This window comes from Meles meles, chromosome 1 (assembly GCF_922984935.1).
Source record: "Meles meles chromosome 1, mMelMel3.1 paternal haplotype, whole genome shotgun sequence".
NCBI lineage: Eukaryota > Metazoa > Chordata > Mammalia > Carnivora > Mustelidae > Meles > Meles meles.
The window spans coordinates 70,741,872-70,763,771 of record NC_060066.1 but is presented as its reverse complement, the minus strand read 5'-3'; positions in this window follow the sequence as shown (position 1 = coordinate 70,763,771).

Here is a 21,900-nt window from a genome sequence, read left to right as displayed (position 1 = left end):
GTTTGAGATCCTTGATCTTCTCTGGTTAAAATTTGCTGGAATTAGAGAAGTTGAAACACGGGGGTAGGATGGAGGAGAGAGCCAAGTGTCATCTTTAAATAAGAGGAGTCCGAACCCTGCATGGAAATCTGGAAAAAATAAATTATGTATTGTCTTAGTACTTTCAGGTTGCTATAATAAACTGCCATAGACTGGGCAGCTTTATAAACAGAATTTACTTCTCATCCTTCTGGAATCTGGGAAACCCAAGATCAAGGTGCTAGCAGATCTAGTGAGGATCTGCTTCCTGGTTGTAGACAGCTGTCTTGCCTCTGTGTTCTCACATGATGGAAGGGGCCAGAGATCTCTCTGGAGTCTCTTTTATATGAGTACTGATTCCATTTATGTGGACTCCACACTCATGATCTAGGCACCTCCCAACACCCTGCCTCCAAATGCCAGCACACTGGGGATTAGATTTCAACATATGAATTTGGGGGAGAACACACACATTCAATATATAGTACGTTATGTTTCAGGGATTTGTTTTAGGCACAAGATATATATAGATGAAAAATGTCTTTCCACACTCAATGACTTGAGCTATTTAATAAGCGTTGACAATTTGCATGATTCTACTTAGCTCACTCATGTGGGAGAATAGTTAAGACTTTTGGTGAAAAGCAAGAAAAACTGGCTCTGAATGGAAAATGATAACTTTTGGAAGGATCTGGCATGGTTCACCAAATAAAACAGCTGCTGAAGAACTAGGCTGGAAAGGATAGGAAGATGGGATGCTCTGGGAATCCCATAGCAGGGGCTAATCTATAATTTTGATAAATCAGCTCCATAATTTTTCCCTTTCTTTGTCTCTCTCCTAAAAATGTAAAGTCCTAGGAACTAAAGAGTCAGCCTAGAAGGACAAATCATTTTGTCTTGATAAATTCATCAATTTTTCTTTTACCAGAATAATGGTGATAATAGATGCTAGGCAGAAAAAACCATAACATTTACCACCTTTAGTTAGGCTTTGGCAGTGGATATAAAACTTGGCTACCCAAAACCCTCATTCATGAGATGGATAGTTCATGTTTTAGGGTAACTCCTTACGGATATATCCTATCTTGTGAAATAATTCTATAAAGCACAATACTGGTCATATATTAAGCCATCAATAAATGGCAGCAGTTACTAAAGCTTTTTCATTCCAAAATTATGGCTTTTATATTTCCTTAAAATATTTCAGTATGTTGTCCTGGAAAAAGTTCATATTAGGCCACTCCTTTAGACTATAGTGGCATGACATGAGGATAGTGTCATGACAATCACGCTACTAGTACATTTTGGAATCAGTCTGGACAAGGAGGAAAATTGACTTTTGACCCGGAATGAGACCTGAACAGGAAGTAGAGCAAATGCTGAAGAACTAACCTGGCTGGTCTTTAGGGTTTGGGCCTAGATGTGTATCCTGGTGGTCCAGGTATAGGATTCAGGGTTTAAGGAAGCATACCTGTCCTCATCTACCATTTATGACAAATGACCTTTTGGTTCTGATGTGTAACTCTGTTGTAATAGAGTTAGACATCTATGCAGTTGCCATGGCCTCATCTTTCTGCCCCTTGACTTCAGGTCATGTGACTTGCTCTGGCCAATGTAATGTTCAATGTTAAAGAGAGGAGGCTTGAAATATGCTTGTACTTTAAGGCTTCTTATTCTTCTGCCATTCTCATGAGAATAGAGTGAAACACATGGCCCCAAAAGAGACACATGGAACAGAGCCACCCATGCTGAATCTCAGATACATTACTGAGAAACACATGCTTATTGTAAAGTGTCACAGAATTTTAGGGTAGCTAGTGAGCAGAATTATTGTGGCAACAGCTGATAGATAGGTTATTTTAAAAATTCTTTATATATAGTTACTGGATATTTACCCTAAAGATACAAATATAGTGATCCGAAGGGGCACATGTACCCGAGTGTTTATAGCAGCAATGTCTACAATAGCCAAACTATGGAAAGAACCTAGATGTCCATCAACAGGTGAATGGATAAAGAAGATGTGGTATATATACACAATGGAATACTATGCAGCCATCAAAAGATAGGAAATCTTGCCATTTGCGACGACGTGGATGGAACTAGAGGGTATCATGCTTAGTGAAATAAGTCAATCGGAGAAAGACAACTATCATATGATCTCCCTGATATGAGGACATGGAGATGCAACATGGGGGTTTAGGGGGATGGGAGAAGAATAAATGAAACAAGATGGGATTGGGAGGGAGGCAAACCTAAATGACTCTTAATCTCACAAAACAAACTGCGTGTTGCTGGAGGGAGGTGGGGTTGGGAGAGTGGGAGGAGGTTATGGACATTGGGGAGGGTATGTGCTATGGTGAGTGCCGTGAAGTGTGTAAACCTGGTGATTCACAGACCTGTACCCCTGAGGATAAAAATACGTTATATGTTTATAAAAAAAAAAAAAAAAGAAAGAAAGAAAGAAAAGAAAAGAAAGGATGAATACCCAACTTTTGTTGCAACATGGACGGGACTGGAAGTGATTATGTTGAGTGAAATAAGTCAAGCAGAGAGAGTCAAGTATCATAAGGTTTCACTTATTTGTGGAGCATAACAAATGATATGGAGGACACTGGGAGATGGAGAGGAGAAGGAAGTTGAGGGATATTGGAAGGGGAGGCGAACCATAAGAGACTATGGACTCTGAAAAACAACCTGAGGGTTTTGAAGGGGCGGGGGTGGGAGGTTGGGGAAACCAGGTGGTGGGTAATAGGGAGGGCACGTATTGCATGGAGCACTGGGTGTTGTGCAAAAACAATGAATACTGTTATGCTGAAAAATTAATTAATTAATTAATTAATTTAAAAAATTCTTTATATATAGTTGGGAGATGAATGCTTAGAGGATGTGCAATGACCTCTAGCACAGATCACTAGGAACCCCCAAACTGGCAATGAATCAAAATTCGATGGATGTATATTCAGACATTATTGTTATAAAACCTCTGTACTTCACTGAAATAGTGTTCATCATTTTATAATGTAGAGTTCTCAAAAAATATTTATGACAATATTGTTAAAGAGGTTCTCTTTTCAAAATAATGCAGCTCCATCAATTAACGAAGAAACATGAAAATTTTAAGTTGAACTTAATTAGCATTCTTTTAAGCCCCCATGAAAATTAGAAAAGGATAAATGACATTTGAAAGCTATTTTCAATTTGAAGAAGGTAATTGTTTCATGTCTGAACAGAAGAAGGGACAAAGCAAGAGATCTGCTCAACAGAGTATGTAGAAGGCAAGTTCTATTTTTAATGCTTACTAAACAGAAGAAATGGTCAATTAAGTGAATAAAATTAAGCAATAAAAACCAAAAATTTTTTACTATTATAGATTGTTATAATATGCCTTCATTTTATCCTACTGGTGTATTTATTTTATTCTTTTGTAAAGATGTCATGCAAACTTTGGTTTTTGTTTTGTTTTATTTTAAAGATTTTTTTTTAATTTATTTGACAGACAGAGATCACAAGTAGGCAGAGAGGTAGGCAGAGAGAGAGGAGGAAGCAGGCTCCCTGCTGAGCAGAGAGCCCAACTCGGGATTTTATCCCAGGACCCTGGGATCATGACCTGAGCAGAAGGCAGAGGCTTTAACCCACTGAGCCACCTAGGTGCCCCACAAACTTTGGAAATAAAAAGTTATTTTCAAGGAGTGTTTTTTTTCTCTAAACTTTTGTATAGGTGACTTATAAAAGATCACAGTGTTAGAGTGTTCCCAGAAGCAGAGTTTAAAAGATCAAAATATGTTCAACTAATCCATAAGACAAAGGTAAAGCCTTTGGGTCAAAAGCTGTTTCTGTCATAGATGAAGTGAAAAAAATCTAAATTAGTTAAATAACCCAAGTAAATATTAAAGTCCCATCTATTAGGAAAAACATAAAAGTAAAGTTGAGTATGAGTAATGGTAGTGGTTACTACCTGTTTCAGTTGCCTATTTCTGTAAGTGAGCTACCCCAAAATTAGCGTCCTGCAGCAAGTATCATTTATTGTTATGATCTGTCATAGATCTGAGGATAGACGGGACTCAGTCAAGTATTTTTCACTGAGGATGTCTCCTGTAGTATAGGCAGAGAGTGGCCGGACTAGAGACATCCTGATGGCTTCATAGCTCAAATGTCTGATGCATGGCCTGGGCACAGTCAAAAAGCACACCCATAGGCATGGGTTTCAACCTCTATTTCCTCCCTCCCTGTCCTGCCAAGTAACATTATAACCAATATTGGCAAGTGCTTGTTTTGCAAACCTCCAGAGTAGTCATCCTATTTTAAGCCAATAAGTATATACATATATAGGACACTGGGTAGGTGGTGGAATAGAAGGAACCTAAGCTTGCCTTGTCCCACAGACATAACCAGATAACACTCACATCAGGTTAATGACCCAGAAAACTACCCAAAGACTGGCAAGGAGAGGCCACCTTGAAGAAGGTAGGAAAGGTGGAGAGGTGTTTCGAAGCCTAAATAGACCATGGCTACTTGTGGAGAGGAAGGAGCCAGGGGTGCTGAGAAGGATGAGAAACAGACTGTCACACAGAGGAAACTGCAAGGGTAAGACAAACCCATAACATTTGGCTTTGAAGGTGAGAGGGGACACATTTCACTAGTTCTTAACAACAAGCAGCCTTAAAGGTTGGCCTGGCTATTACCTGGATAGAATTCTAAATGTCAGTAAGCTCAGCTCTAGGAGAACCCTGAGAATGTTAGAAAGTTGAGTCCCCAGCCTTTAAGAGATAGCATGCCAAGAAACCTTAGCAGATAGAACATAGAGCCAGCAATTTGAAAAACCACCAGGGAAAGACTGGAGGGAGAGTGATTTACTCATCACAGGGCATATCCTAGAGATACATGGATCTCACAGAGACTCCTCCAGGATCAAAGGAACTGATGGGCACCATTCCCCTCTCCTTCCCCTCCTCCCTGCCCCCAGCTCTTAGCATAAACACACTGCCATCTGCAGAAACCAGATCAGTGCCCATACTCCCTAATTAACATGTTTGGACCAAGCCCTGCCCCCCTCACTTCAGCAGATACACCTTTACTAGTTACACTTGCCTCAGTCCTGGTGCTGCCAGTTCAGGCCCCTAGAAGACCAGTGCAAATTTTCACAGCAAGACAACCCCTGCCTTTTGTGAGATCCTCTTTCCTGGAAGTGACAGCCCATGCACTCTCTGCACTTCTGCTAGGTCAGCCCAGTCCTGAAGCAGGGGCTCCAAGTCTCACTTAGCAAGTAGATTAAAGCCTGAAGCAGGGGCTCCAAGTCTCACTTAGTAAGTAGATTGAAACCCACTCTAGCAAGTTGTAAAATGCACTCTATGTCAGCGATGGACCAAACACTGCTCACTACAGGCAAGAAAGCCACTGCAGCCAAAAGGACTGAAGGAAAAAGTGTCCAGAACAAAACAGGACACACACAACACACACAGGAGTCACTCCTTGAAGTGCCAGGTCCTAAGGAACAGGAGACATGGCACTGCAGGGTATTACAAGACCTCTTTGTCATAAGGCCACTACTTGCAAGAGCAAAGGATGTAGCTGATGTTCCTAGTATAAAAAAACAGACACAGGTAGTTAGAAAAAATGAGACAGAAAAATATGTCCCAAATGAAAGAACAGGACAAAATCACAGTAAGAAAGCTAAATAAAATAAAGATACATAATATGCTTGAGAGAGCACTTTAAGTGATGGTCAAAAAGATACTTGACTTAAGAGTGTGGAGGACCTCAGTGAGACCTTTAATAGATAGAAAACATAAAAAGGAACCAATCAAAGATGAAGAAATCAGTAATGGATATTAAAAATAAACTAGGGGAAATAAATAGTAGACAAGAGAAAGCAGAACAGATCAGCGACCTGGAGAACAGAGTAGTGGAAAACAATGAAGTGGGGTGACAGAGAGAAAAAAATAACAAAACAAAACAAAACAAAAAAAAACCCAAACAAACAAACAAAGAAAATAGACGAAGTGAATTTAGTGATACATTCAGCATAATAACATTCACATTATAGGGATCCCAAAAGAACAGAGAGGAAAGTGGGCAGAAAAATCATTTGAAGAAATAATAGCTGAAAACTTCCCTGAATCTGGGGTGGGAACAAATACACAGATCCAGGAAGCACAGAGAATCCCAGTGAAATCAACCCAAGGAGGTCTACACCAAGACATATATTAATTAAAATGGAAAGAGGAGAATTTTAAAAGCAGCAAGAGAAAAGAAAACAGTTACATACAACGAAATCCCATAAGGTTATCAGCTAATTTTTCAACAGAAACTTTGCAGGCCAAATGGGAGGGTCACGCTATATTAAATGTGCTAACAAAAAACTCTGCAAACAAGAATACTCTATACATCAGGGCTATCCTTCAGAATAAAAGGGGAGATAAAAAGTTTCACAGACAAAAAAGAAATTAGAGGACTTCATCACAACCAAAGAAATCTTACAAAAAAATGGTATCAGGGACTCTGAATGAAAAGTAAAGACCATAAGAAGGAGCAAAAAAGGAGAAAGCAGAAAGTGGTAAAATTAAGTATAATTACAAAAACCAGTCAAGGAATTAACAAAATAAAAAGATGTAAAGTAAGACACCATATGCATAAAACTTGGGAAGGAGAGGAGAAAAAATGGGTTCAAACATAAGCAACTATTAACTAAGTATGGACTGCTATATGCAGATGTTATATACAAATCTAACAATAACCACAAATAAAAAACTGGTGAGAGATACGCAAAAAAGAGAGTAAGGAATTTCAATTGGGAGGGAGTTTTTTGGATTTTTCCACATAAAGTATCATGTCATCTGTGAAGAGTGAGAGTTTCACCTCTTCCTTGATAATTTGAATTATTTTTATTTCCTTTTGTTGTCTGACGGCTGAGGCTAGGACTTCTAGTACTATGTTGAACAACAGTGGTTGAGAGTGGGCATCCACTGTTGTGTCCCCGACCTTAAGGGAAAAGCTCTCAGTATTTTCCCATTGAGAATAATATTTGCTGTGGGCTTTTTGTAGATAGCTTTTATGATATTGAAGTAAGTTACCTCTATCCCTACACTGTGGAGAGTTTTTTTTTTAATTTTTTTATTTACAGCATAACAGTGTTCATTTTTTTGGTATCACACAGAGTACTCCATGCAGTACGTGCCCTCCCTATTACCCACCACATTGTTCCTCAACCTCTTACACCCCCGCCCCTTCAAAACCCTCTGGTTGTTTTTCAGAGTCCATAGTCTCTGTGGTTCATCTCCCCTTCCAGTTTCCCTCAACTCCCTCTCCTCTCCATCTCCCCATGTCCTCCATGTTATTTGTTATGCTCCACAAATAAGTGAGACCATATGATACTTGACTCTCTCTGCTTGACTTATTTCACTCAGCATAATCCCTTCCAGTCCCATCCATGTTGCTACAAAAGTTGGGTATTCATCCTTTCTAATGGAGGCATAATACTCCATTGTGTATATGTACCACATCTTCCTTATCCATTCATCCGTTGAAGGGCATCTTGGTTCTTTCCACAGTTTGGCGACCGTGGCCATTGCTGCAATAAACATTGGGGTACAGATGGCCATTTTTCACTACATCTGTGTCTTTGGGGTAAATACCCAGCAGTGCAATTGCATGGTCATAGGGAAGCTCTATTCTTAATTTCTTCAGGAATCTCCACCTTGTTCTCCAAAGTGGCTGCACTAACTTGCATTCCCACCAACAGTGTAAGAGGGTTCCCCTTTCTCCACATCCTCTCCAACACACGTTGTTTCCTGTCTTGCTAATTTTGGCCATTCTAACTGGTGTCAGGTGGTATCTCAATGTTGTTTTAATTTGAATCTCCCTGATGGCTAATGATGATGGACATTTTTTCATGTGTCTGATAGCCATTTGTATGTCTTCATTGGAGAAGTGTCTGTTCATATCTTCTGCCCATTTTTTGATATGATTATCTGTTTTGTGTGTGTTGAGTTTGAGAAGTTCTTTATAGATCCTGGATATCAACCTTTTGTCTATACTGTCACTTCCAAATATCTTCTCCCATTCCATGGGTTGCCTTTTTGTTTTGTTGACTGTTTCCTTTGCTGTGCAGAAGCTTTTGATCTTGATGAAGTCCCAAAAGTTCATTTTCGCTTTTGTTTCCTTGGCCTTTGGAGACAAATCTTGAAAGAAGTTGCTGTGGCTGATATCGAGGTTACTGCCTATGTTCTCCTCTAGGATTCTGATGGATTCCTGTCTCACATTGAGGTCTTTTATCCATTTCGAGTTTATCTTTGTGTACAGTGTAAGAGAATGGTCGAGTTTCATTCTTCTACATATCGCTGTCCAGTTTTCCCAGCACCATTTATTGAAGAGACTGTCTTTTTTCCATTGTATATTTTTTCCTGTTTTGTCGAAGATTATTTCACCATAGAGTTGAGGGTCCATATCTGGGCTCTCCACTCTATTCCACTGGTCTATGTGTCTGTTTTTATGCCAGTACCACGCTGTCTTGGTGATCACAGCTTTGTAGTAAAGCTTGAAATCGGGTAACGTGATGCCGCCAGTTTTGTTTTTGTTTTTCAACATTTCCTTAGCAATTCGGGGTCTCTTCTGATTCCATACAAATTTTAGGATTATTTGCTCCAGCTCTTTGAAAAATATCGGTGGAATTTTGATCGGAATGGCAGTTAAAAGTATAGATTGCTCTAGGCAGTATAGACATTTTAACAATGTTTATTCTTCCAATCCAAGTGCATGGAACGGTCTTCCATCTTTTTGTGTCTTCTTCAATTTCTTTCATGAGTGTTCTGTAGTTCCTCGAGTACAGGTCCTTTACCTCTTTGGTTAGGTTTATTCCCAGGTATCTTATGGTTCTTGGTGCTATAGTAAATGGAATCGATTCTCTAATTTCCCTTTCTGTATTTTCATTGTTAGTGTATAAGAAAGCCACTGATTTCTGTACATTGACTTTGTATCCTGCCACGTTACTGAATTGCTGTATGAGTTCTAGTAGTTTGGGGGTGGAGTCTTTGGGGTTTTCCATATAAAGAATCATGTCATCTGCGAAGAGAGAGAGTTTGACTTCTTCCTTGCCAATTTGGATACCTTTTATTTCTCTTTGTTGTCTGATTGCCATTGCTAGAACTTCTAATACTATGTTGAACAAGAGTGGTGAGAGTGGGCATCCTTGTCGTGTTCCTGATCTCAACGGGAAGACTGCAAGCTTTTTCCCATTGAGGATGATATTTGTTGTGGGTCTTTCATAGATAGATTTTATGAAGTTCAGGAATGTTCCCTCCATCCCTATACTTTGAAGCGTTTTCATCAGGAACGGATGCTGGATTTTGTCAAATGCTTTTTCTGCATCAATTGAGAGGACCATGTGGTTCTTCTCTCTTCTCTTATTGATGTGTTCTATCACACTGATTGGATTTGCGAATGTTGAACCAAACTTGCAACCCAGGGATGAATCCCACCTGGTCATGGTGGATAATCATTTTAATGTGCTGCTGGATCCTGTTTGCTAGGATCTTGTTGAGAATCTTTGCATCCATATTCATCAGTGATATTGGTCTGAAATTCTCCTTTTTGGTAGGGTCTTTGCCTGGTTTGGGGATCAGGGTAATGCTGGCTTCATAAAAAGAGTCTGGAAGTTGTCCTTCTGCCTCAATTTTTTTGAACAGCTTCAGGAGAATTGGTGTTATTTCTTCTTTGAATGTTTGGTAGAATTCCCCAGGGAATCCATCAGGTCCTGGGCTCTTGTTTTTTGGGAGGTTTTGATCACTGCTTCAATCTCGTTACTAGATATCAGTCTATTCAGGTTGTCAGTTTCTTCCTGGTTCAATTTTGGGAGTTTGTAGCTTTCCAGGAATGTATCCATTTCATCTAGGTTGCTTAGCTTATGGGCATATAACTGTTGGTAATAATTTCTGATGATTGTTTCTATTTCCTTGGTGTTAGTTGTGGTCTCTCCCTTTTCATTCATAATTTTATTAATTTGGGCTTTCTCTCTTTTCTTTTGGATTAGTGTGGCCAATGGTTTATCGATCTTATTGATTCTTTCAAAAAACCAGCTTCTAGTTTCATTGATACGTTCTACTGTATCTCTCCTTTCTACCTCATTGATCTCTGCTCTAATCTTGATTATTTCCCTTCTTGCGTGTGGAGTTGGTTTGATTTGTTGTTGATTCTCCAGTTCTTTAAGGTGTAGAGACAGCTGGTATATTCTGGATTTTTCAAATTTTTTGAGGGAGGCTTGGATGGCTATGTATTTCCCCCTTAGAACCGCCTTTGCTGTATCCCATAAGTTTTGGACTGAAGTGTCTTCATTCTCATTGGTTTCCATGAATTGTTTAAGTTCATCTTTGATCTCCTGGTTGATCCAAGCATTCTTAAGCAAGATGGTCTTTAGCTTCCAGGTGTTTGAGTTCCTTCTGAACTTTTCCTTGTGATTGAGCTCCAGTTTCAAAGCATTGTGATCGGAGAATATGCAGGGAATAATGTCAGTCTTTTGGTATCAGCTGAGTCCTGCTTTGTGACCCAGTATGTGGTCTATTCTGGAGAAGGTTCCATGTGCACTTGAGAAGAATGAGTATTCTGTTGTTTTAGGGTGGAATGTTCTGTATATGTCTATGAGGTCCATCTGGTCCAATGTTTCATTCAATGCTCTTATTTCTTTATTAATATTCTGCTTCGATGATCTGTCTATTTCTGAGAGAGGCGTATTAAGATCTCCTAGTATTATTGTATTCATATCAATATGACTCTTTATCTTGATTAATAGTTTTCTTATGTAATTGGGTGCTCCCATATTGGGGGCATAGATATTCACAATTGTTAGATCATCTTGGCGGATAGTCCCTTTAAGAATGATGTAGTGTCCTTCTGTATCTCTGACTACAGTCTTTAGTTTAAAATCTAATTTATCTGATATGAGAATCGCTACCCCGGCCTTCTTTTGAGGCCCATTGGCATGAAAGATGCTTCTCCATCCCTTCACTTTCAGTCTGGGTGTATCTTTAAGTTCAAAATGGGTCTCTTTTAGACAACATATGGATGGGTCCTGTCGCTTTATCCAATCTGCAACCCTGTGTCGTTTTATGGGCGCATTTAGGCCATTCACATTGAGAGTGATTATTGATAGATACGTTTTTATTGACATCATGTTGCCTTTGAAGTCTTTCTGTCTGTAAATTTTTTCTATATTTCTGTTCAATGATATTCTTAGGATTTTTTCTCTTTTATAGGACCCCCCTTAATATTTCCTGCAGTGTCGGCTTGGTAGTTGCATAGTCTTTTAAGCCTTGCCGGTCTTGGAAACTCTTTATCTCTCCATCCATTTTAAATTTCAGTCTTGCTGGATAGAGTATTCTTGGTTGCATGTTCTTCTCATTTAGTACTCTGAATGTATTTTGCCAGCCCTTCCTGGCTTGCCAGGTCTCTGTGGAAAGGTCTGACGTTATTCTAATGGGCTTTCCTCCGTATGTAAGGAGCTTCTTTGTCCTAGCTGCTTTTAAGAGGGTCTGTCGTGAAACATAATTCCTCATTTTAACTATAAGGTGTCGTGAGGACTTTCAAGAATCTAAAATCTTGGGAGGAAATCTCTCTGCCTCTAGTACATGAACGTTGTTTCCATTCGTGAGATTGGGGAAATTTTCATAGACAACTTCTTCCACTATATCTTCTAGACTTCTTTCTTTTTCCTCCCCTTCAGGGATTCCAATAATTCTGACGTTGGAATGTTTCATGGCATCGTTTATTTCACTGATTCTGTTTTCGTGGCTTCTGAGCTGTTTGTTCCAGGCTTCCTCCTGATCCTTTCTCTCTATCTCTTTGTCCTCCAGATCACTAATTCTATCTTCTGTCTCAGTTACCCTAGCTTTTAGAGAATTTAGATTAGATTGGAACTCATTGAGAGCATTTTGAACATCATCCCTGGTGGCTTTCAGTTCTGCCCTAACATTGTGAACATCATCCCTGGTGGCTTTCAGTTCTGCCCTAATCAATTGTTTGGTCATCCATGGCTTTCTCCAACCTAGCTATTGCCTGGATAATTGTTAGTCTGAATTCCTTTTCTGACATATTGTCTATGTCGATAGCCATTAGCTCTGTTGCAACAGGTCCATCCTCTGTATTTTTCTTCTGTTGGGTATTCCTCCTCCTAGTCATTTTGGTAAGAGATGACTGAACAGATGCAGCTGAATTTATCGATTGTGGTGCAGTCAAGGTGCACCCTGGAACGCTTCTGTGCAATCAGGATTCCCCACCCAAATGAGAGAAAAAAGAAAAGAAAAAGAAATAGAGAAGAATAAAGAAAAAAAAGGGGGGGAAAGAAAAAAGGAAAAAAAAGAGAGAGAGAGAGATAGGAAAAAAAGGGAAGATAAAAGAGAAGGCTCAGCCCAAATGGGCCACAAGGTAAGATTTATGAAGTATACAAACAAAAACAGACAAACAAAAAGACTGATAAAAGCATATGACAAGAGAAAAAATATATATATATAAGCAAAAAAAGGGAAGAACCTCATCAGAAAGAACCACAAGTATAAGATTTATATATTATCAGGACAAACACAAATTCACAGAAATACTGACAGAAGGAAAAATTGGGAGAGTGGTTATAAATTCTCAGTGTGGATGAGGAAGCTTATTTTGATTCTTCCTGAATATATCCTGAAGTTTTTGTTAAGTGACTCAACTTTCCTAAGTTACAGGGGGATTAGAAACTGGTTTGCCTTTGGGGTTGGGGAAAGGGGATTACCTTGAAGTTTAACTCTATATGTATAGTAGAAAATAAAAATTAAAAAAGAATAAACTAGACTAAACTAAGTTAAAATAAAAAAAGAATTAAAGAAATAGAAAAGCAAAAGAAAAACATGGGTGTATGTATCAAAAAGTTCAGGTTAGAGGGTTATTAAAGAATTTGATGTACTGGACATCTCAGTATGATGGTAAATAGGTTAAAAAATATCTGTATGTATAAAAATAAAAGAACCAGAATATTGGTAAAGAGTTAAAAATAAAAGTTGTATAGATGAAGTAGTGGTGGTTGTTCTCTTGTAGTCTTCTTCTTTTTTTTTTTTTTTCCTTCCTTCCTGGTTGGTTTTCTGGGGGAGAGGCCTGCCACGTGGATTTTCAGACAATGATGTTCCCTGAGTTAGGTCCTCCCGCTCCCCTCAAGTGGGTGGGCTCTGAGGAAACTATTTTTTTCAGGCTTTTGTTCTCTGGGGGTTTTTATGTTCTTTTATCTGTTTTCTCTCGCCTTGACAGCTTTTGATGGTTTTTGGAGTTTTAGAGGAGACCAAAGTGCACCCCGACCTCCCTCTCAGAGAGAAGCCTCAGAATGTTCTGCAGAACTGAGTCACTGTCCCTGGGGATGCAGGAGCTCCTCGTTGTACCCAATATCAGGGCAGTGGCGGCTGTCTAGGCAGCTCCAGACCACCAGAGAGGTTCCGAGCAGAGATCGCACACTGAGATTTTCCCACTGTCCCGGGCTGGGAATGTGGTTTTTCTGGATGCCAGAGCTCCAGGCTAGCACCTATGAGCTCCTCTTCCAAGGGAGGGTGTGGGACACGCGCGTTTCAGGATTGCTGTCTGGCCAGGCTCCCAGCCCCTCATGGGAGCCAGTCCCCACTCGTTCTCGGGCACGCTGGCAGGTCAGGTGCACTGGCAGCTCAGGGATGGAGACCTGATTTCTCCGCCGCACTGTCTCTGGCTCAGCGCCAGGGGAGGCTGTCCTGGGTCCCGGGACTTAGGTCCCTGACCCTAACCACCCAGATTCCCACTATCCCCCCCCTCCACCCACGATCCTTTGCTCTTTTTTTTTGAGTGCTTTCAACCAGACTCCAAGTTAATGCTGGTCCCCAGACGCAGGGCACTCTCGTATTGGGGTATTACTTTCCAATCGGTCACCTCTGACGGGTCCCTCCCCTTTTGTTTATCTTCCGATATCAGTGCAATGCTTCCAGTCTGCTTTACCTGCCACTGGTGTCTTCTGCTCCTGTAGAGATCCAGCCGTGTATAATTCTGATCTCAGGCTGATTTCATGGGTGGTCAGAGTTCTTTGGTAGGTAATCAGCTCACTTTAGGGTACAGGTTGAAACGGTGCCTCCTCCTCCTACTTCCCTGCCATCTTGACCTAAATCCTTTGGAGAGTTTTAATTAAGAAAGAATGGTGTATTTAGTCAAGTGCTTTTTCTGCATCAATTGAGAGGATCATATGTTTCTTGTCTTTAGTTTTATTAAAGTGATATGTCATGTTTGATTTGCAAATGTTGAAACACCCTTGCAGCCCAGGAATAAACTCCACTTGGTCATGGTGAATAATCATTTTAATGTATCTGTTGGACCTTACTAATATCTTGGTGAGAATTTTGGCACCCATGCTCATCAGGGATGTTGGTCTGTAATTCTTCTTTTTGGTGAGTTCTTTGGATTTGAGGTCAAGATAATGCTGGCCTCATAGAAAGAGTTTGGAAGTTTTCTTTCTATTTCTATTTTTTGGAACAGGTTCAGAAGAGTGGGTATTAGTTCTTCTTTAAATGTTTGGCAAAATATCCCTGGAAATCCATTCAGACCTGGACTCAGGTGTTGGGAGATTTTTTTTATCACTGCTTCAATTTCCTTGCTGGTGAGGGTTTGTTCATGTTTTCTGTTTCTTCCTCTTAGAGTTCTGGTAGTTTATAAGTCTCCAGGAATGTATCCATTTCTCCCAGGTTGCTTAATTTGTTGGCATATAGTAACTCAAAATATGTTCTTATAATTGTTTGTATTTCCTTGATGTTGATCATGATCTCTCCTCTTTCATTTTTCAATTTATTAACTTTCAATTCATTAATTTGGGTCCTTTCTCTTCTCTTTTAAATAAATCTGGTTAGGGGTTTATCGATCCTATTAAGTCTTTCAAGGAACCAGCTTCTAGTTTTATTGATATGTTCTACTCTTCTTTTGTTTCTGTTTCATAGATTTCTGCTCTATTCTTTATTATTTCTTTTCTGCTTGGTTTAAGCTTTATTTGTTGTTTTTTCTCCAGTTTCTTTAGGTATAAGGTTAGATTGTGTATTTGAGACTTATCTAATTTTTTGAGAAAGGCTTGGATGGTTATATATTTCCCGCTTAGGACCACCTATCCTGTGTCCCAAAGGTTTTGAACAGTTGTGTTTTCATTTTCATTTGTTTCCATGAATTTTTAAAATTTTTCTTTAATTTCCTGGTTGACCCATTCATTCTTTAGTAAGATGCTCTTTAACCTCCAAGTGTTTAAGTTTCTTCCAAATTTCCTCTTGTGATTGAGTTCAAGTTCTAAAGGATTGTAGTATGAAAATTACTGGGAATAATCCCAACCTTTTGGTACCCATTGAGACCTTAGTTGTGACCCAGTATGTGGTCTGTTCTGAAAAATGTTCCATGTGCACTCAAGAAGAATGTGTTTTCTGTTGTTTTAGGATTGAATGCTCTGTATATATCCATGAAGTCCACCTGGTCCAGTGTGTCATTGTCATTCAAAGCCCTTGTTTCCTTGTTGATCTTCTGCTTAGATGATTGTCCATTGCTGTGAGTGGGGTGTTGAAGTCCCCTATTACTATTGTATAATTATCAATCTGTTGCTTTAATTTGGTTATTAATTGGTTTATGTAACTGGCTGTTTCCAAATTAGGAGCATAAATATTTATTTATTTTTTTTTTTTATTTTTATTTTTTTTTAAAGATTTTATTTATTTATTTGACAGAGAGAGATCACAAGTAGACAGAGAGGCAGGCAGAGAGAGAGAGGGGAAGCAGGCTCCCTGCTGAGCAGAGAGCCCGATGCGGGACTCGATCCCAGGACCCTGAGATCACGACCTGAGCCGAAAGCAGCGGCTTAACCCACTGAGCCACCCAGGTGCCTTCTTGTTGGATAGACCCTTTAAGTATGATATACTGTCCTTCCTCACCTTCTATTATCATCTTTGGTTTAAAACCTAATCTGTCTGATAGAAGGATTCCTACTTCAGCTTTCTTTTAACATTCATTAGCATGATAAATGGTTCTCCACCTCCTCACTTTCAATCTGGTGGTGTTTTAGGTCTAAAATGAGTCTCTTGTACACAGCATATGGATGGTTCTTGCTTTTTTATTCAATCTAATATCCTCTGTCTTTTGGGTCCCTGCTTGGAGAGTGGTTTCCTGATTGTGCTGGGGTTCACAGTTTATTGCAACACGTAGCTGAGAGGCCACTCTGGAGCTCTCTAATTATAGCTGGATTCTCTGCTCCAACACTTGGGCACTCTGCTGCACTCAGGCATCCCCCTTCTTTCTGTGACCCTGGGAATCCTGAGACCACACTGCTTAAGAGTCTGCTGTGCTTCACTGCCTGAGCATATTTCAGCCAGCGATGTCCCTCATGGAAGCAGACTTCTAAAAGTTCCGGTTTTATGTACTGCTGCTATATCACTTTCCAGTGGCCTGCTTACAGAGGCTCCTCCCCACTGTGGTTTATATATCCCCTCAAATTCATGTATCTGCTCCTTCTTCCTTTGCAAAAGGTGGTCTCTTTTCTATTTGTAGAATTGTATCAATTCTTTCCTTAGATCTCAGGTTGAATTTATAGATATTCTGAATGATCTGTTAGATATCTAGGTAAATTCAAGGGACCAGATGAAACACTACTTTTCCATCATCTACAGGATTCTTACAGACAAAATAGACTTTGAAAACAAAGACTATAACAAGTTACAAAGAAGGACACTATATAACCATAAAGGAAACAATTCAACAAGAAGATATAAGAGTTATAAATATTTATGCACCAACCAATGGAGCCTTCAAATACATAAAGCAACTACTAACAAACATAAAGGAAGTAATCAATACTAATACAAAATAATATGGGACGTTAACACCCTATTTACCTCAGTGGATAGATCATTCAAACAGAAAATCAATGAGGAAACAATGGCTTTGAATCACACATTTGACCAGATGTATCTAATTGGTATATTCAGAACATTCCATCCTAATATAGCAGAATATGCATTCTTTTCAAGTACACATCGAATATTCTCCAGAATAGATCATGTGTTAGACCATAAAAAAAGTCTCCACAAATTAAAAAGGACTGAAATCATTCCATGCATCTTTTCGGGCCACAGTGCTATAAACCTAGAAAACAACTATAAGAAAAACTCTGGAAAGCACACACATACAACTAGGTTAAATAACATGCAACTAAACAAGGAAATGTCAACTAAGAAATCAAAGAGAAAGTTTAAAAATACATGAATATGAATGAAAATGAAACACAATAGCCTGGAATCTTTTGGAAGCAGTAAAGCTATTCTAAAAGGGAATTTTATGAGACCAGTGCTCTAACCCCTGAGCTACAGACCCTAAAAGGGAATTTTAAAGCAAGTTTAGAGACCTTCCTCAAGAAGTGAGAAAATTTTCAAATAATTAACCTAACCTTAAACATAAAGGAGCTAGAGAGGAAAAAAAAACCAAAAACCCAAAACCAGCAGAAGGAAGGATATAAAAAAAGATTGAAAGCAGAGATTGAAAAAAAGATTGAAGCAGAGATAAATGAAATGGAAGTTCAAAACAAACCATCAAAACATTGGAAGAGATCAATGAAATCAGTAGCTGGTCCTTGGAGAACATAAAAAATAAAAAACTGATAAACTACTAGTCAAACCCATTGGAATGAGAGAAAGAGAAAGAGAGAGAGAGAGAAATGGGACTCAAAATCAGAAATGAAAGAGGAGAAATAACAATCACCACCACAGAAAAACAAAGGCATGACAATATTATGAATAATTATATGCCAACAAATTGGACAACCTAGAAGAAATGGACAAATTCTTAGAAAAATATTACCTCCCATAACTGAATCAAGAAGAATTAAAAAAAAATTAGCAGACTGATTATGAACAATGAAATTGAATAAGTAATGAGGAAAATAAAAATTAAAAAAAAGACCTCCCCCAACCAAAAGTCTAAGACCAGATGACATCATAGGTGAATTTCACCAAACACTTAAAGAAAAGTTAATACCTATTCTTTTCAAACTATTACAAAAAAAATAGAAGAGAATGGAAAGTGTCCAAATTCATTCTATGTGGCCAATATTACCCTGATACAGGGTAAAAACCAGGTGAAGACACTACAAAAGAAAAGAACTACAGGCCAAAATCTCTGATGAACACAGATGCAAAAATCCTCAACAAAACACTAGTGAACCAAATCCAACCACTCATTAAGGATAAATTCATCCACTATGATCATGTCAGATTTATTTCTGGGATGCAAGAGTTGCCCAATATAAGGGGTCCCTGGGTGGCTCAGTCGTTAAGCACGTTAAGGTGCTCTTCCTGCTTGTGTTCCTGCTCTCACTGTCTCTCTCTCTGTCAAATAAATAAAATCTTAAAAAAAAGGTTGTCCAATATTTGCAAATCAATCAACATGATACATCACATCAATTAGAAAAGAGTAAGAACCATATAGTCATTTTGACAAATGATAAAAATGCATTTGACCCAGTACTACACTAATTCATGATAAATACCCTCAACAAAGTAGGTTTAGAGGGAGCATCCCTCAACATAATAAAAGCTTTATATAAAAAACCCACAACTAATGTCATACTCAGTGGTGAGAAAAATGAGAGCTTTTCCCTTAAGGTCAAGAATAAGACAAAGATATTCACTCTGTGCACTTTTATTCAACATGGTACTGGAAATCCTAGCCATAGCAACCACACAACAAAAAGAAATAAAAGTGATCCAAACTGGTAGGAGAGAAATAAAACTTTCATCATTTGCAGATGATACGATAATATGCTGAAAACCCTGGAGACCGCCAAAAAGCTACTACAACCAATAAATGGATTCATTAAGGTTGCAGGATACAAAATCAATGTACAGAAATCTGTTGCCTTTCTATTCACTTATAATGAAGTAGCAGGAAAAGAAATTAAGAAAACAATTCCATTTACAATTATAGCAAAAATAATAAAACACTAACAAATAAACTTCCCCAAGAGGTGAAAGACCTGTACTCTGAGAACTATGAAACATCACTGAAAGAAATTAAAGATGACACACACAATGGAGAGATATTCCATGCTCATGGATTGCAAGACAAATTTTGTTAAAATGTCCATACTATCCAAAGCAATCTACACATTTAATGCAATCACTATCAAAATACCAACAGCATTTTTCACAGAACTAGAACAAATCATCTTAAAATTTGTATGGAATCACAAAAGACCCTGAAAAGCCAGAGATGTCTTGAAAGAGAAGTACAAAACTGAAGGTATCATAATTCCAGATATCAAGATACAGTACAAAGATGCAGTTATCAAAACAATATAGTACTGGCACAAAAATAGACACATAGATCTATAGAACAGAACAGATGCCCCAGAAATAAACCCATGATTATGTGGTCAAACTTTGATAAAGGAGACAACGATACACAATGGAAAAAAGATAGCCTCTTCTATAAATGGTGTTTAAAAAATGGGACAACTAGTTGCAAAAGAATGGAACTGGATTATTCTCTCACATCATACAAAAAAAACCCACTAACAATATATAAATAAATAATCTCAAAATGGAGTGAAGACCTAAATCTGAGACCTGAAACCATAAAAATCCTTGAAGAGAGCAGTCAGTAATTTCCCTGACACTGTCCATGGCAACATTTTCCTAGGTAAGTCTCCTAATGCAAGAGAAACAAAAGCAAAAATAAACTATTGGCACTATATCAAAATAAAACGTTTCTGCATAGCAAAAGAAAGAATCAACAAAACAGAGACAATCTACTGAATGGGAAAAGATATTCACAAGTGATATATCCAATAAAGGAATAGTATTCAAAATACATAAAAAACTTATACAACTCAATGCCAAACCCCCCAAAATAAAACAAAACAAAAAAACCTAATAATCTAATTAAATGGATTAAAAATGGGCAGAATCCATGAGCAGACATTTCTCCAAAGAAGACATACAGATGGATTACTCATAGGAAGAAGATGGAAGGCTCATCAAGTCATCCTGGAATTTGACTTTCTTTTTTTTTTTTTTTAAAGATTTTATTTATTTATTTGACAGAGAGAGAGATCACAAGTAGGCAGAGAGGCAGGCAGAGAGAGAGGAGGAAGCAGGCTCCCTGCGGAGCAGAGAGCCCGACGCGGGGCTCGATCCCAGGACTCTGAGATCATGACCTGAGCCGAAGGCAGCGGCTTAATCCACTGAGCCACCCAGGCGCCCCTGGAATTTGACTTTCTTAAAAATATTTTTACAACATGTACAGTATATCATTCACATAGAAGGTCACAAATATGTAATTTATATATGGTTATGCATGTTGAAACAATTTGAAGGATGGAGTGAGTTATTTAAAAAGCAAGGCATGGGGCACCTGGTTGGCTCAGTCAGTTAAGTGGCTGACTCTTGATTTTTGGCTCAGGTCATGATGTCATCATCCTGGGATCCATCCCCACATCAGCCTCCATACTCAGCAAGTGCCTTTTTCTGCCCTTCCCCTCCACCTCACTAGAGCACACTCTCTCTTTCTAAAATAAATAAATAAATCTTAAAAAAAAAAAAAACAACTAAGCAAAAAGCAAGATCCCTATTCCTTTGGTGTCATATAAGAATTCTTTTATGTTTATTTAAATTAATAATCTTAGGGCCCAGGGCATATGATATGCTCTGGGCTTATTAAATGAATGAATAAATAAATGAATAATATTTGGTTACTGAATATACCAGAAATCTTGGGTCACCATAACAACACAGTCTTTCCCTGTAAGTAGATATTTATAGGCAAGTCATATTCTAATTCGAAGCTTGCATGGGGAGCACATAATTATGACAAGAAAATGCCATTATTGGTGTTAATATCCCTAGGGTACAACAGCCAAATCTAGTAATTTTCAGAGTGAAATACTTGCCACACGAGAGAGAAAAATTAGGTCTATGGGCTGGTGGAACCAGTCAACCACTGACTTGACTTCTAGTCCTTTGGTTATTCCATCCCTTCACTATGTGAATTGGACAAATTATAAACTACTGGATTAAGATTTTTGCTTCCCAACTTTTATATTCCAGCCAGTCCTGCCTCATTCAGATTTTTTACAGGCTTTCCATTTCTTTTGTTTTTGCTTTTTTTTTCTTGACCCCATGTTTTGTTTTTCATAATTTCTACTTTCTACTTAGACATTTCTCAATGCAAGAATATTTATTTTCTTACAATGTCTTTATAATTTCATTTTGTTATTAAGTCTTTCAGTTATTGACAATCAATTTTGTATGGTATGAGGAAGGATGCACACTTTTTCCTAAATTGTCTTAAATGAATAATTATTGATTTCTGCTACATATTCTTAACCTTTTGTACATTCAACCATCTCCACAAAGGATGGAGGGGAAAAAAAAAAGGCTGAGAGATAACTTATTTTTATGAGCTAAGGATAACATTGTATGGAAGTGATTGCATCTATTATTGTGTTATTGAGATGTTGAGAAAGTTGGTTGACACCTCCTCTGGCTCTAATTTGTCTATATAAAGTAGCATAATTAACTCTGTATTGCTGACTTTTTTTTTACTAATTAATTATTTCTATATCTAACTCATGTTCAATGCAAATATTCAAGGAAGTCCAAATGTTTTAATGCCCAGTCAGGTTGCATGAGTAAGAGTTAACTTTCTGTTACTCAGTTTTCTGTCTTAGGTCATATTGTGAAATCCCAAGAATAAAAACCTTATTATAAGGTTTCCTAACTTGAGTTTGGTTGATTAGAAATGACACTGGAAATTGGTCTGTGTGGGAGTATAGAAAAATCTATCACAGAATAAAAATAGCAATGGTGAAGGAACAAAAAGATCAAACCACAGACC